The sequence below is a fragment of the Ailuropoda melanoleuca genome, chromosome 5 (assembly GCF_002007445.2).
Source record: "Ailuropoda melanoleuca isolate Jingjing chromosome 5, ASM200744v2, whole genome shotgun sequence".
NCBI classification, from domain to species: Eukaryota; Metazoa; Chordata; class Mammalia; order Carnivora; family Ursidae; genus Ailuropoda; species Ailuropoda melanoleuca.
The window spans coordinates 68,891,008-68,903,699 of NC_048222.1; the positions used below are offsets into that span (position 1 = coordinate 68,891,008).

Sequence of the window (12,692 nt, forward strand, 5' to 3'; positions counted from 1 at the left end):
TCTAGGAGAGATTTTTTTTTTTAATAAAGCCTTGCTAATATTCACATCTATAGCCACCTCATTTTGGTTGATAATGCTGTTTCCCAAAAGACGGTTCTATTTTAACAGTGCTTTTTAAGGAAGAAACCCTAGCTTAATAATCTGAGATTGTATTTTGTCTCACAGAACTCATGTGTGTTTAGCTTGTATCATGATCAGTGTATTCCTTCGGTCCATCCGCAGCTTTCTTCTATCGGTTGTGCAACAGTCATTGTAACGAATGTCAGATATAGCGTGATATTTCAAGGAAGTTTAACTTGAACAATTACTGATTTCATCCAGACTCCGGAGCCTCTGTTTTGTCAAGAAGGTACTATTTTTAAAAGGATAAAATGCCTTTGTAATCTATAATTATTTTCTGATCCATGGCATTCTTATAGTCTCCTGATTAGCCAGCATTTGGTGCTTAACTACACGTTTTCGCTCTGCAGGGTCCTTTTAGACATTATTATTGCAAAGAAAAATCAGAAATCAAAGTGAATTCTTAGGATTATACTTGAAGCCATAGAGGTACGATTGCTGCCGCAGCCAAGCATTGTGCTGTGGAACTAACTCCCAGCTTGGTGCCCAGTCCCTGCTGAGAAGGCAATGTAGGGGAACTGGCAGAGTTTTACTACATCTGCTCCCTGCTGCTAATGAGCTTGAACCTGTTTCATTCTTATTATGCTTACTGTTTAGATATTTTGCTTGCAAAATTAATTCTTTCGCGGGGAGAACACATGAAAGAAGAGATGATTTGTAAAGTCGGGCTGTTTAAAAATTAAAAGGTATCAGCAAGGGAGATTAAAGGCTATAATGAGCGATATGGTTACTTAATATCAATTCAAGGGCAGAAGCTCAGGTGGTACAGCTGGAGTTGTTTCTCAGCTCCAGTTCCTTCTGTAATGTGGGCTACAGCTACCAGGAGGCACAGTCTCTGTTTTGCGTTGGGCATCTTCCCCAGTATACTCTATATTTGTCAAAGAGATGTAACAGTATTTTTGCCTTTGAAAGCTTCCCTGGTTCTCTGAAAGGTGCCAAAGTTTTTGTGACGTGTAGCCTCTGAAAACAATCAGCGTTCAGCAGCCGCATTTTATGATAGCCAGGAACTAATGTACTGCCTGTTCCCAACTGCTTATAACCTGTTCCTGATCGCAGGAAGAACGAGAAGAACTCAGAGAGTAAAAAGGCCCTGAGATTATTCTTAATGAAATAATAATGATGCCATTTGGGTAGCCACGGAATCTTGCTGTTTAAATTACTTTCACGCGTTCCTTTGTTCCTCACCTTAACTTTCGAAGATAATCATACAGATATTGTCCATTTCATAGATATAAGAATGGAAATTTGCAAATGCATGTCATTTATCATAACCGGCTGAAAATTGTCCATGGGTCAGTATAAATCAGTGCACATCTATGCTGATGGGGAGTGGGACCCTCATCTATAGATTTGCAGAATCATCCTCACCACTCTCATTGTCGTCTTTGTCAGGATGATAAGCCCACAAAACTATCGACTTCTTGAATAGGAGCCAAATGTATTAGATTTTCAGCCCAAATTGCACGTTACTTTTGGTAATGATATGGTTTGAAACATTCTGCAAAGAAAAGCAAGTTACTCTACTACAGAATTTCTCAAACTTCTTACTCTTGAAAATGAGAAAAAAATGTTTGCAGATGTCCAGTTTGGGTCTGCATTATTTTTAGTATAATATTACTTGTACGTATAAAACTACACATGAACTCCTTTACCTATAGCTTTTATCAGTTATACAACCAAAACAAATGTAAAGGTTAAATAAAAATAAACCTACAAAGCCAATACAACTATAATTGAAAGCACCACTTTATTGTGGCACATAACTGTAATTTCAGTCACAAGTATATACATCTTTATGGGGCGCCTGGGTGGCTCAGTTGGTTAAGCGTCTGCCTTCGGCTCAGGTCATGATCCCAGGGTCCTGGGATCGAGCCCCTCATTGGGCTCCCTGCTCACCAGGGAGCCTGCTTCTCCCTCTCCCTCTGCCTGCTGCTCTCCCTGCTTGTGTGCATGCTCTCTCTCTCTCTCTCTGTCAATAAATAAATAAAATCTTTAAAGAAAACACAAGTATATACATCTTCATTTAGAAGGATAATCATTGTAATAATTCCAACACTGATTAATAAAGAAATATTATGGGACAAAGATATCCTATATCTTGTTAGATATTACTTGTTCGCACTGCCAATGAGCTACTACAAAATAATACTTGAGAACTTGGACTCGGGTAATGTATCTCCTAAAATAAATGCTGGCTCCTAGGGTATGACTCCTTTTCTGGCTGGCGTGGCTACACTGCAATATGACATGGAGTGACTCCTTTCTCCCACCATTTCTCTCTATACGAACCATTGTAAAACCTTCTTTGAGCAGAATGTCGTATCATTCGGCCTCTACTTGGCACAAGGGCATCATTTATATATTAAGCATCTGAGTTCTTTCCCTGTTAGTGTAAGACAGTTAACGTAGTACATTTCTCCACTGCAATATAATTTCCTGATGTCAAATCATAATCTCAATTTATTACATAAGTTAAGAAACTCAAGTCTTACTCTATTAAAATATCTTTAGTGGTGAATTTTTACTACAAGGCCAAGTTTTGTCTTTAGAGCTGACGAAGGACTCCGAGGGCAGTAATAGTGAATGCAGGAACAACTGAAGTATTTAGCGTCCACGTTTGCATACGTTGGTGCCATACACTCTAACCAGTGGGTGTGCTGCAGGATCAATCCCTGGCACCAGTACAATGTCAGCAGCTCAGAAATACAGGTGGCAGGACCCAAATCAGAGGGGATCATCTACACAAATCTAAAAATGTTCTGTATTATTCTCGTGACAACCTTGAGGTAGGAATTAGTGTTATCCCATTTTACAGAATAGGAAACTGGGAATTAAACGCCTGCCCTCAGATCACACAGCCAATAAGTGGTAGATCCGGGAATGAAGCCCTCGTCATCTGGCTAGTATCGGCGATATTCTTTTTGAATATATTTTAAAGTCTTTCTCAAAACTACCACTTCTGAAATCCATTCATTCACTGACTCATTCATTCATGCATGTGACATCAATTTATTTTTTATTTTATTTACTTTTTTTTTAAGATTTTATTTATTTATGTAACAGAGAGACAGCCAGCGAGAGAGGGAACACAGCAGGGGAGTGGGAGAGGAAGAAGCAGGCTCCCAGCGGAGGGGCCCGATATGGGACTCGATCCTGGCACGCCGGGATCATGCCCTGAGCCGAAGGCAGAGGCTTAACGACTGTGCCACCCAGGCGCCCCCAATTTATTTTTTAAATAGCTTTTTTTTCTGATTATAATAGTAACATGCATTACAATAATAATATAATAGTTACAATAGCAATATACATTACATTCACTACAGAAATTTGGAAAATTTATTACAATATGAAGAAGGGAATGAAAATCCCCTTCTTCCCTCTCTACCCAAAGCCAAGGACTGGCTAATATTTTGGTGCATTTCTTTTTAACGATATCCCCGATGTGGTCGGGCCCCCTAGGCAGCCTTGCTTTTTGCCCCCGAGCAGGAGTCAACACTTGGTCACCTCCCCTCAAAGCATACCTACCTACCTTTACAGGTGAGAGAAAAAACAAGGTTTCTCTGAAGTTTTTAGGAAGAGGCAAAAGGCAAAGGATACAATACATACTGCACAGAAAAACTGAATAAAAAATCTCCGCTAAACATCTGGGTTCTTTGCTGAGCCTCTAATTCCTATTACTGCCAACTGCCTCAACTCCTTGTCCATCACCAGCCCTGCCACCCAGGGCTGGCCCTGTTCTCAGCTCTGGCCTCTCTTCTCTCTGGGTCCCCACCTGGAGCTCTTTGCTCAGTAAATAAAGGGCCCATCCTGGCATACTCTATCTTTATAAGCCACCAGGGCTTTACAAGAAACGTGGGTTTTTTCCCTTGGGTACTCTTTTCCTGTCTCACTCAGATATGTATGCATGTATATGTGGGTATTTATATGACACACATATTATATATGCTCCTTATCAATATCATACCTACTAGACTTCAGGCCCTTTTTCTTCCACAAAATATATTTTATTTTCCCTTAAATGTTTAAAACATAGTTTTTCACAGTTGTGTAATACTTCATTATGTGATATGCTATAATATGACTACTAATCTATTATTGGATATTTTGATTGCTAGCAGTTTTTGCTTTTATGTATAACACTATGATAAACATCCTGTGTAATTCCAGTTATTTTCTTTGTGAACATCTCTAATTATTTTCTTAGAATAAATTTCTAAACTTAGAATTGCAGGGTCAAATTGAATGAACATTTCAGAATTTGATATAAATCGCCCTTCAGAAAAGTGTTAGCATGAAAACTCTATTGACCCCTTATAGGGTACCACGCTCTCTGCTAGCTGGGGAGGATTCAAAAATCTGTAAGATACTAAAGGGCTTATAGTTAGGTATTTGCTTTAATTAGATGGGAGGCCCCCGCTACTTTCCCTATAAAGTATATTTAAATTCGCTCTCAGTAGTATGGTTGAGAAGTTGCTAACGCTGACCTGAATTTATTTTTTAAATATGCATTACCAAAGAAAAGGCCTTTCTAAGTTTTGAAGCCAACTAAAAACTTCCATCTAAAATATTTTCGGCATATTAAACTGTGGGCACATTTCATTAGTTCTCATTTTACACCCAAAATGTGGTTTTTAAGAAAAAGATACTTGCTTCATATTTATGAATTGAAAGTTGTTTTAATTTGGTCTTGAAGAGGAAACTGCTGTTTGGTTCCTATAAATGTTACATATCAAAACTACCATTCCAAAACTTGATTACAAATGAACGGCTGCTATACGCCTGACTTTGAAGTCTCAGCAGAAAGCAACTTAACACTACTTTTCTCCCTCTGTCTGGCCACAGTCAACATTTACAGGCCATTTTCAGGATTACCAGAATGTGAAAGGATATGAGGTGGGGTGGACGGAAATGCATCAACCTTCTGGGAAAGGCTGAATGAGAGGAATGTCCCAGATGAATAGAATAGCAACCTTAGTTGGCAGATACAAATACATTCAACCCTATGAACAGAACATTAAGCCAATTACCCCTCATCACCACCATCGTTAGGCATGATCACGTACTATATGTTGTTGTCTGTAATTGTGTGTCTTACAAATGCAGAGGGACCAGTAGCCACTTTTCCATTTCACATGTCACCTGAAGAACATTATGGCTTGAACTTGGTAGTTGAAACAGTCTTCTGTTTGCAATTAAGGCTTCTAAACAATCCAAATGACAACAGACTCCTCAAAAGACCTTATAACTGTTGAATGATGTAAGATAAAGAACTCTGAAAGGCTGGGGCAGCTGGACCATGGCAACGATAAGCCTAGCAATGGCCATTTCCCATTTTAGATGACTAAGTAGTCCTCATTTCTCCAAGGGTGACAACACTTCTCTTAGGCCTACATAGGGGACAGTTATTTTTAATATACCTAAGACACGTAGTAGTGAGAGTATGGGTAAACACAGATTAAATATCAACAGCTCTATCACGATGCTTATACACAATACCTGACATTTTGAAAGGGCTTACCAAACTAAAAAAAAAAAAAACAAAAACGTGTGGGTGCTGTGTGTACAGTGGTTTACACGTAAGGGTTATCATTTGGTTTCTGGAGATGAACTCCATCTTGGCCTTAAATCCTTATATTTCTACACAGAGTTGAAATGCCAGATGAAAGCTTTCAGAAATTTAAAGTAACTGACTTAACAACCTCAGACAAAGAGAGCATGTCTGAAAGTTTGTCTCAATGTTTGACTTGACCTAAGAGAGTTTCTCTGGGACTTATTTTCTGAACAGTACCCTGGCACCTTGGGCCAGCAAAATGGCCTTTAAGCTTGAATGAACAGGGTATTTTGTTTTCCTCTAGTGCAAAGCTTCACTATTTCATCTTTTCAAACTCTTTTGCTGCACTCAGTAAGGAATTATATTGACAAGGGTAGAATTTATCTCCTAGAGGAGAATGCTATGCTTCTGTTAAGTGCTAATATAACATTTATGTGTTGGTGCCTTAATAACAGCCCCAGCTTACCTAATGAAAGTTGAAAGCAAACAGTACTCTCTGAGATTTTATTATGACTGAAGTGACTGCAATTTCAGGCAAATTATCCCTATTTTTGTTCCCATATCAAAAACAGAGATGCTAAAGCAATTGCTACATGTTTGGTGTGGAATTAGGTTCCACTCTCATTAATCTACAAGGAAGAGCATTTTTCATGTAAACAGCTCACGAGGGTCAGAGAGAAGAGTTGTTTCTGTGAAAAATGCTTGTCAATAACTTTGTGAGTGAATTTTGAAATAAAGTGCCTGTAACCTGTCATTATTCCTTCCTCTCAAAGTCGAGAGTGAGTGGATGAAAATTGAGTATGTGAATTGAAAGTAGGTTGAGTGTTATGGCCTTATCGACTTCAGGTAAAATGACTGTTTTAACTTGTTATTATTTTTCCATTCAGAGGTCAGGCAATGTACAGTATTACCAGCATAGACTGCAGTGTAAGCAAATTGGTATACAAAAAGGCTATTACCCACACTCACAAAGCAGAGGAAAGTATAAGTCACTAATATCAAGTGGACTCATGATCTTCACAAAAACGGAACAAGCAACAGCGTTTGGAAGAATAGCATAGGCATATAAATAAAAAGCACCTAAGAGGCAGAAAATATAATCTGTTTAGATAAAGGTGCATATGTTTAGAAGATGCATATGCAGATAAGAAATATGCATGTTAGTGATCATTTTTAAAAATCACACATTAATCATATTTGTTTTGCAAAGGAATTATGGGACCTGAATACTAAATGTTAGATACACCAACTCTACGTGTCACCTTAAATTTTTTTCCTGCCTAAGATCATCTTAAAAGTAATTAGCTTCTGATTTTTCAAGTCCATCCAATGTATTCTTATCAAAACCAAAACACTGCTGTGGTCTTCCTTTTCACTTTAGAAAAAAAAAATCAATAAGGCTTCAAAATATCAAAAACCCTTTTCTTGTCTTCTAGATTTTTATTTCTAATTCTAAAGGACAGCTTAAGAGTTTAGTATGGCTGCTTTTGGTTTGCAAGAAAAATATCTTTTCTCCAAGTAATCTCAGGCCCATTGAAAGCATATATTAATACTATTGTTCAAACAGTTGATTCTTCTCTTTCAGAAGTCTAGTGTTTTTGTCTTTGATACTGATTCTTATAGACTCCGTCATAGATTCTGTTGGTCAGAAAATGAGCAGATTGGCCTAGATATTAAAAGAGGTTATAGGACTCGATGATTAAAAGCAAGTTAGGGGAAGAAAGGATTATATATAATTTTGAAGACACGTTCCTGTGTCTATTCATCAAATCCCTATGTCATGTAAAAAGGTTTGGGTTCTTTTACTTCCAAACAATTATTTTGGCTTCAAAATAACTCTAATGACCCAAGATAAAAGAAATATATTGGCATTTCTTTGCTTCTCATTTGCTAGTCTATCCATGTCTTTAAACATTTACTGATTGGACACTGCCTATCATAATATTACAAAAACTTCAGGGGAACCCTCCTTCATCTAGTAAGGAAGAGAATCAGAAAGACGGTGAGCTAAGTCACCATGCTAATACTGGGAGAATGAAAGCTCCTTGGGGGCAAAGATCTTTATCTGTTTCTGATCAGCAACATCGCCTACCTCTGAAACTACTACCGGGCATATAGCGGACACCTGACAGATACTTGTTGGACGTTGAATGGATGTAATTGGGGCACACACAGTGCATTTAAGAGACTGTGGGAAATTCAGGGAAGACTTTCCTAGCAAAAGATAGGTCTAAACTCAGGAACAATGAAGCCACACAGAGTTGGAGCAAGTCCTGTAACAAAGGAATAGACAGTTCCAAAAATGAAGTTGGAATCAAGAGTTGGATGAACAGCTGTTAATTGTACGTGGCTCCAGCGATGAGTGACGGGTGGGCGTGTACAGTTGAGTGAGATAAATAGAGACCAGATCCTGAGGGCCTTGTAAGCCATGCTAAGGAAATTGAATGTTAGATCAAAAACCACTGAGTGATATTAAGCATGCAGGGGCTTTAAAAAAAAAAAAAGAAAGGCAGATATATCTTAGAAAAAATTACATTGGCTGAAGTGTGGCAAATGGATTGCAGAAGACTGGGAACAGGTAGGAAGACCCATTAGGAGGCTTCACAGAAATCTAAGCAACATAAATGACAGTGGCCTAAATTAAGGTGAACGTAAAGAGACAGAATGAATGGGCATATTTAAGTGCTTTTAAGGGGCTGGAGATGACAAGACTCAGTGGCTGCTTGGAACGAGATTGGGAGAAGTTGCTAAGGAAGACAGAGATACAAGGATGAGGTGCAGTTCTCCAGCCCTGGGAACTGAGCGGATAGATACCATTTCCCAAAATGCAGAAGAGATGTTGGATAGGGAAAGGGGCCAGTTTATTTTTGGCTATGCTGAGCTGTTTAAAGCATCATGTTGTCAGAGCCCAGGATGTTTTCCTGTCCCTTCCTTCTTGTAATCTCAGCCTCGATTTACACAAATCCATTACAAATGCATGAAACTCATCCAAGTACCTTTCATAGTAGTTATGAGCACACTTTTCTTACATACACAACAAATTGCATTTTTCAATATAAAAATACGCATCTTTCCTCATAAAAGTCTTTATGAAATGTAAAGGTATCAAAAAGCAAACTGTTTCTAAGAGTTAAGTTATTGTCATGACCCTCAATTGTGACTAGCCAATGAAAAGCATGACCCCACACACTAAGTCACCACAGATGATGTGCTGTGCCCTTATGAGTTAAGTATGAGTATGTCTGCATAGATAAATACACTTCAATATTTTTGCATTTACAGTTGGATGACATACTAAAGTAATACATTGAATTGAATTCATGTGCCCACACATGTTTCTAAATGTAAGATAATTTTTTTCTCTTTTCTCTCCTGGTTCTACCAAACACATTAAAGATACAAAAACTATTCAGAATGCAACCATACATAATAAGACTCCTAATTTATATTGGTAATTATGGGCATCGCTTATTAATTATTTAATTAAGAGTAGTAAACTGAAACACCTTATATAGCCCCCGTTTTTCAATCTAGTCACATTTATTACATAACTATTTATTTTGCTAAAAATTTACTTAAGAGTATGTACAGAAACCTAATAAGGTTTCTGAAATACTAGCAGATCCATTCGGACATTAACATCCTGCTTGTTTTCTTCAATTCCAGGAAGAACACGAGTGTCACAGCAATGCCAGTAATGACTCAGGCCATATCCTGCTGGTCGTAGTAGTTCTCCGTCTCCCCAGAGAGGCTGCTATTAAATGACATATCATTGCAGTGGCCAACGAACCATTTAGAAGGAAGCACTTTACTTTGAAGAAGATATCTGAGGGTTTTCAAGTTGAATGTGAAACTGTGGCCCCCAGTTCTGTACCCAAGACACCGTGTCCCTTTCCTTAAAATGGACATCACCTTCTATTTCCTCACCTGATTCAAACAGGATTCTAGAAGACCTGATGACTGTGTTTCCACAGGCAAGAAGACTCTGAAAACAGCCAAGCCGCACCACTGTGTTTTAGAAGATACTACAAAAAAACCAACCTTCATGACAACGTCCTAGAGGCAGGTAAGGGAGCTATTAGAAGCTGAAACGAAGTACAGACTGTGGAATCCCATCATTGAGGACTATCAGAGAGAGAGGGAGAAAACCTGAGCAGTGTGGGAGGCTTGGCCCCCAGTCCAGTCAGTGAGGGGGGCGGGAGATGGGAGTGCATTATTTCCTTTGCTCATCTCACTTCTCTTACACCTTTTGTGTGAACCCTTCACTACCCCATGAGTGATTTAAAGTGTTTAAAGAAATTTACTTCTTTCAACTATATAACCCTCTATTATATTCCAAACCATGTTGTACACATTATATACGTAGATATTAGTGCAGAGGTGTGTGTGCACAGTACCACGAGCACTACACTGGAGAGATGATCAACCCCACGTAAATCTGACTCCACGGTACCCGCACGTAACGGAGGGCCAAAATCTCACCCCCCAAACCAGCTCTGACTCAAACGGGAGCTCTACTACTGTGTCCCCAAGGCATTTTACTAAAAGGGCTTCGATCGTCCTCCCGAGAGAAATGCAGCAGTGCACACTTGGTGTCTTTCTCTTTGTGCCTGGCTACCAAAGCAAGGGGGTTGAACCAAAAGGCACGCTTCATTCTCCTGAAGCAAGTCATGCTCAAGAGTCAAAACTCAAGGCCTAGCAACTGGCTGGTTTCCACTTGGAACGGCAACGGCAAGTTCTCAGTCTTTCCAGGCGGATGGAAGTTTTGGTTTTCACTGGACCAGCCTCATGTAAATAGGACTGACTGAATCTGATTCAGAACAATCAATCCCAATTTGATGTACTATTCCTTTATCGTATTAACCTAAATTGTGTACAAAGCCCCTCAGTGGGTTTTAAAATGCAGCAGTACCTCAGGCCTTGCTATAGGTGTATTTTAATTCAATATTTGCAAATTGAATTGTGCTTTGAACGTTTTATGGAGGTGAGCTTTTAAAATGCATCACTTCCTATATCAGATACTTCTAAAGTAAAGTGAATAGCAACCTCCTCATTTATCTTTTGTTTAAATACAAATTTTAATATACTGAATCTGTCTAAAGCCAGAACCTTTCCGTAGCTCACTTCTTCTCTTTGGGTCTGTTGGTGATTTGGGGTTTGTTTTGTTTTGTTTTGTTTTTGTTTTGCAGACTAAACAGAATTATGCCAACCCTGTGGTACTATTTTCTTTATGCTATGGGGAAGCGAGTCACAGGTGGCACTGGTCACCATCCCATGCTGGGTCACCTGGTCCCTGAGTGGATAGTTAGGTATAGAATCCTTGTTACCCGAGTTATGGTTCAATGTCCTTTTCACTGTTACAGTGTCTGCTGCAAGAAGAAAAGGAAAATAAGGAAGTGGCTACTTACACGTGTCATTAGGAGGCCTATCGATGGCTTTGAAATTGGCTCGTAAAGGGAAAAACAGAGACTGAACTAATAAACTCAGTGCCTAATGAGCATAACTAAATCTTTTTGCAGCCTCGAGATTTTGTATAGTTTAATCCTTGTGAAATAAAATACACCATAATGGCCATAACATACCACGTTGTGACAACTTTACTTTTGAGAAAATACTACATATGTCTTTATAAAAATAATTCTGGAATATCTCTTTGTACCTGCATACTAGTATTAAAGGTCAGGGTCTATACATTCACATTTTTGTGAATGTGAACATGAAATATTAATTGATCTGTATTCATTTAATAATGTAAAAGATGGTGCTCTAAGATCCCCACTTTTTTCCCCACTTAACCTGAAGCAATACAAGAAGGAAATTCAACATGACATTTCTTAATATATTTAAAACATAAGATAAAGAAGGCAGTGAAAATGTAGCAAAGAATAAACTCCTTTCATTTAGGAGAGAAGGTAAACATAGAACCTGACGGAATCTGGTGGTTGTTCTATGAGCACTCGTTTTAGAGAAAAAAAAATCAACCTGGTAAAATGTATTTGCTTTTTGCAGCATGCCTACTTGATTGCTAGCATTCCATAATCTCACGATATTCTTTGAATAAATTATACCCATTCTGTTTGAAAAAGACATGTAACATGTATTTAATAGTGCAGTTTTGTGAGGGAAAGGAAACGTGCCCATGTGTGTTGAGCTAATGGCACTGGGTGCAGAATGAGTCATCATGGTTTTTATTTATTCATTCATCCTTAGATCCTTTTAAAAGTCTCCAAGGCCCTAATGACCATCATCATTATCATCAGTAAAAACTGCTTTCTGGTGAAAAGGCAATAGGCGTTAAATTTAGAGGCAGCATTAAATTATCAGTAAAGAGGTCCTGAAATAGGTGCTACACGCACATTCCTGGACATAAGATGCCGAAAGTTCATATAGTGCCCGTCAGGCGATCTTTGTCATGAAGTTTGTGACTGAGGTGTACTCTTCTCCTTTACAAGGCAACATCATTTAGCTCAGGAGAAAATAAAGTATAGGCCAGTGTCCATGCTATGGTGTTAAACGTTAGAAGTCAAAGATACCAGTCATATGAAGGTTCTTAATTAGAAATAAAATTTTAAGAATTATTAGTATCAAAATTTTATTACAAGCATTTCTCCTACTTTACAGTTCCTTGCAGGTAGTAAATAAAGACTGTTAAGTGAATGGGTGAAAAAGTATCAGTGAGAAATGTTTTGAAGTAAACCCTATGAAATCCTGTCTCAGAGCTATCTTATAAATATCCCATTGTCACGCAGCAAACACAGCAGAGGCTTTAACCTCCAGGAAAAGAATTAGAACTAGCTTCGTTCGCAAGGCCAAGTTCCACTCCTCTGGGAATAAACGTAGGGTGGCAGCTGAACATACAAAAGAGGTGGTACCTTGTGACCCATCCGAAGGGTCCTTACCCCCAGCGGTTCCCGTCTCCTCCGCTCACACACAGTTCCCTTACAGTCAGTCGGACAGTTGGTGCAGTTGGGGGGTTATTAGGAAGAGAGCAGAACAGGCAAGATGACTTTGTTTCTCTGGG

General features: G+C 38.7%; 1 protein-coding gene and 1 long non-coding RNA gene across 3 annotated transcripts in view; one reads left to right on the forward strand and one right to left on the reverse strand.

Moving 5' to 3' along the window:
* Positions 1 to 11,238, forward strand: part of DPH6 (diphthamine biosynthesis 6) — a 317,109-nt gene extending 305,871 nt beyond the window's left edge. Inside the window, exons 12-13 of one of the 2 annotated variants that reach the window (XR_004625731.1) lie at positions 9,338 to 9,737; positions 11,035 to 11,238. The gene's annotated coding sequence lies outside the window, so the exon portion shown is untranslated. Of the gene's footprint in view, positions 1 to 9,337; positions 10,717 to 11,034 lie in introns of those variants that run through there. The other variant, XR_004625730.1, reaches the window with a different exon arrangement.
* Positions 1 to 12,692, reverse strand: part of LOC109489396 — a 162,404-nt gene that overhangs the window by 1,759 nt on the left and 147,953 nt on the right. The window lies entirely within an intron of this gene.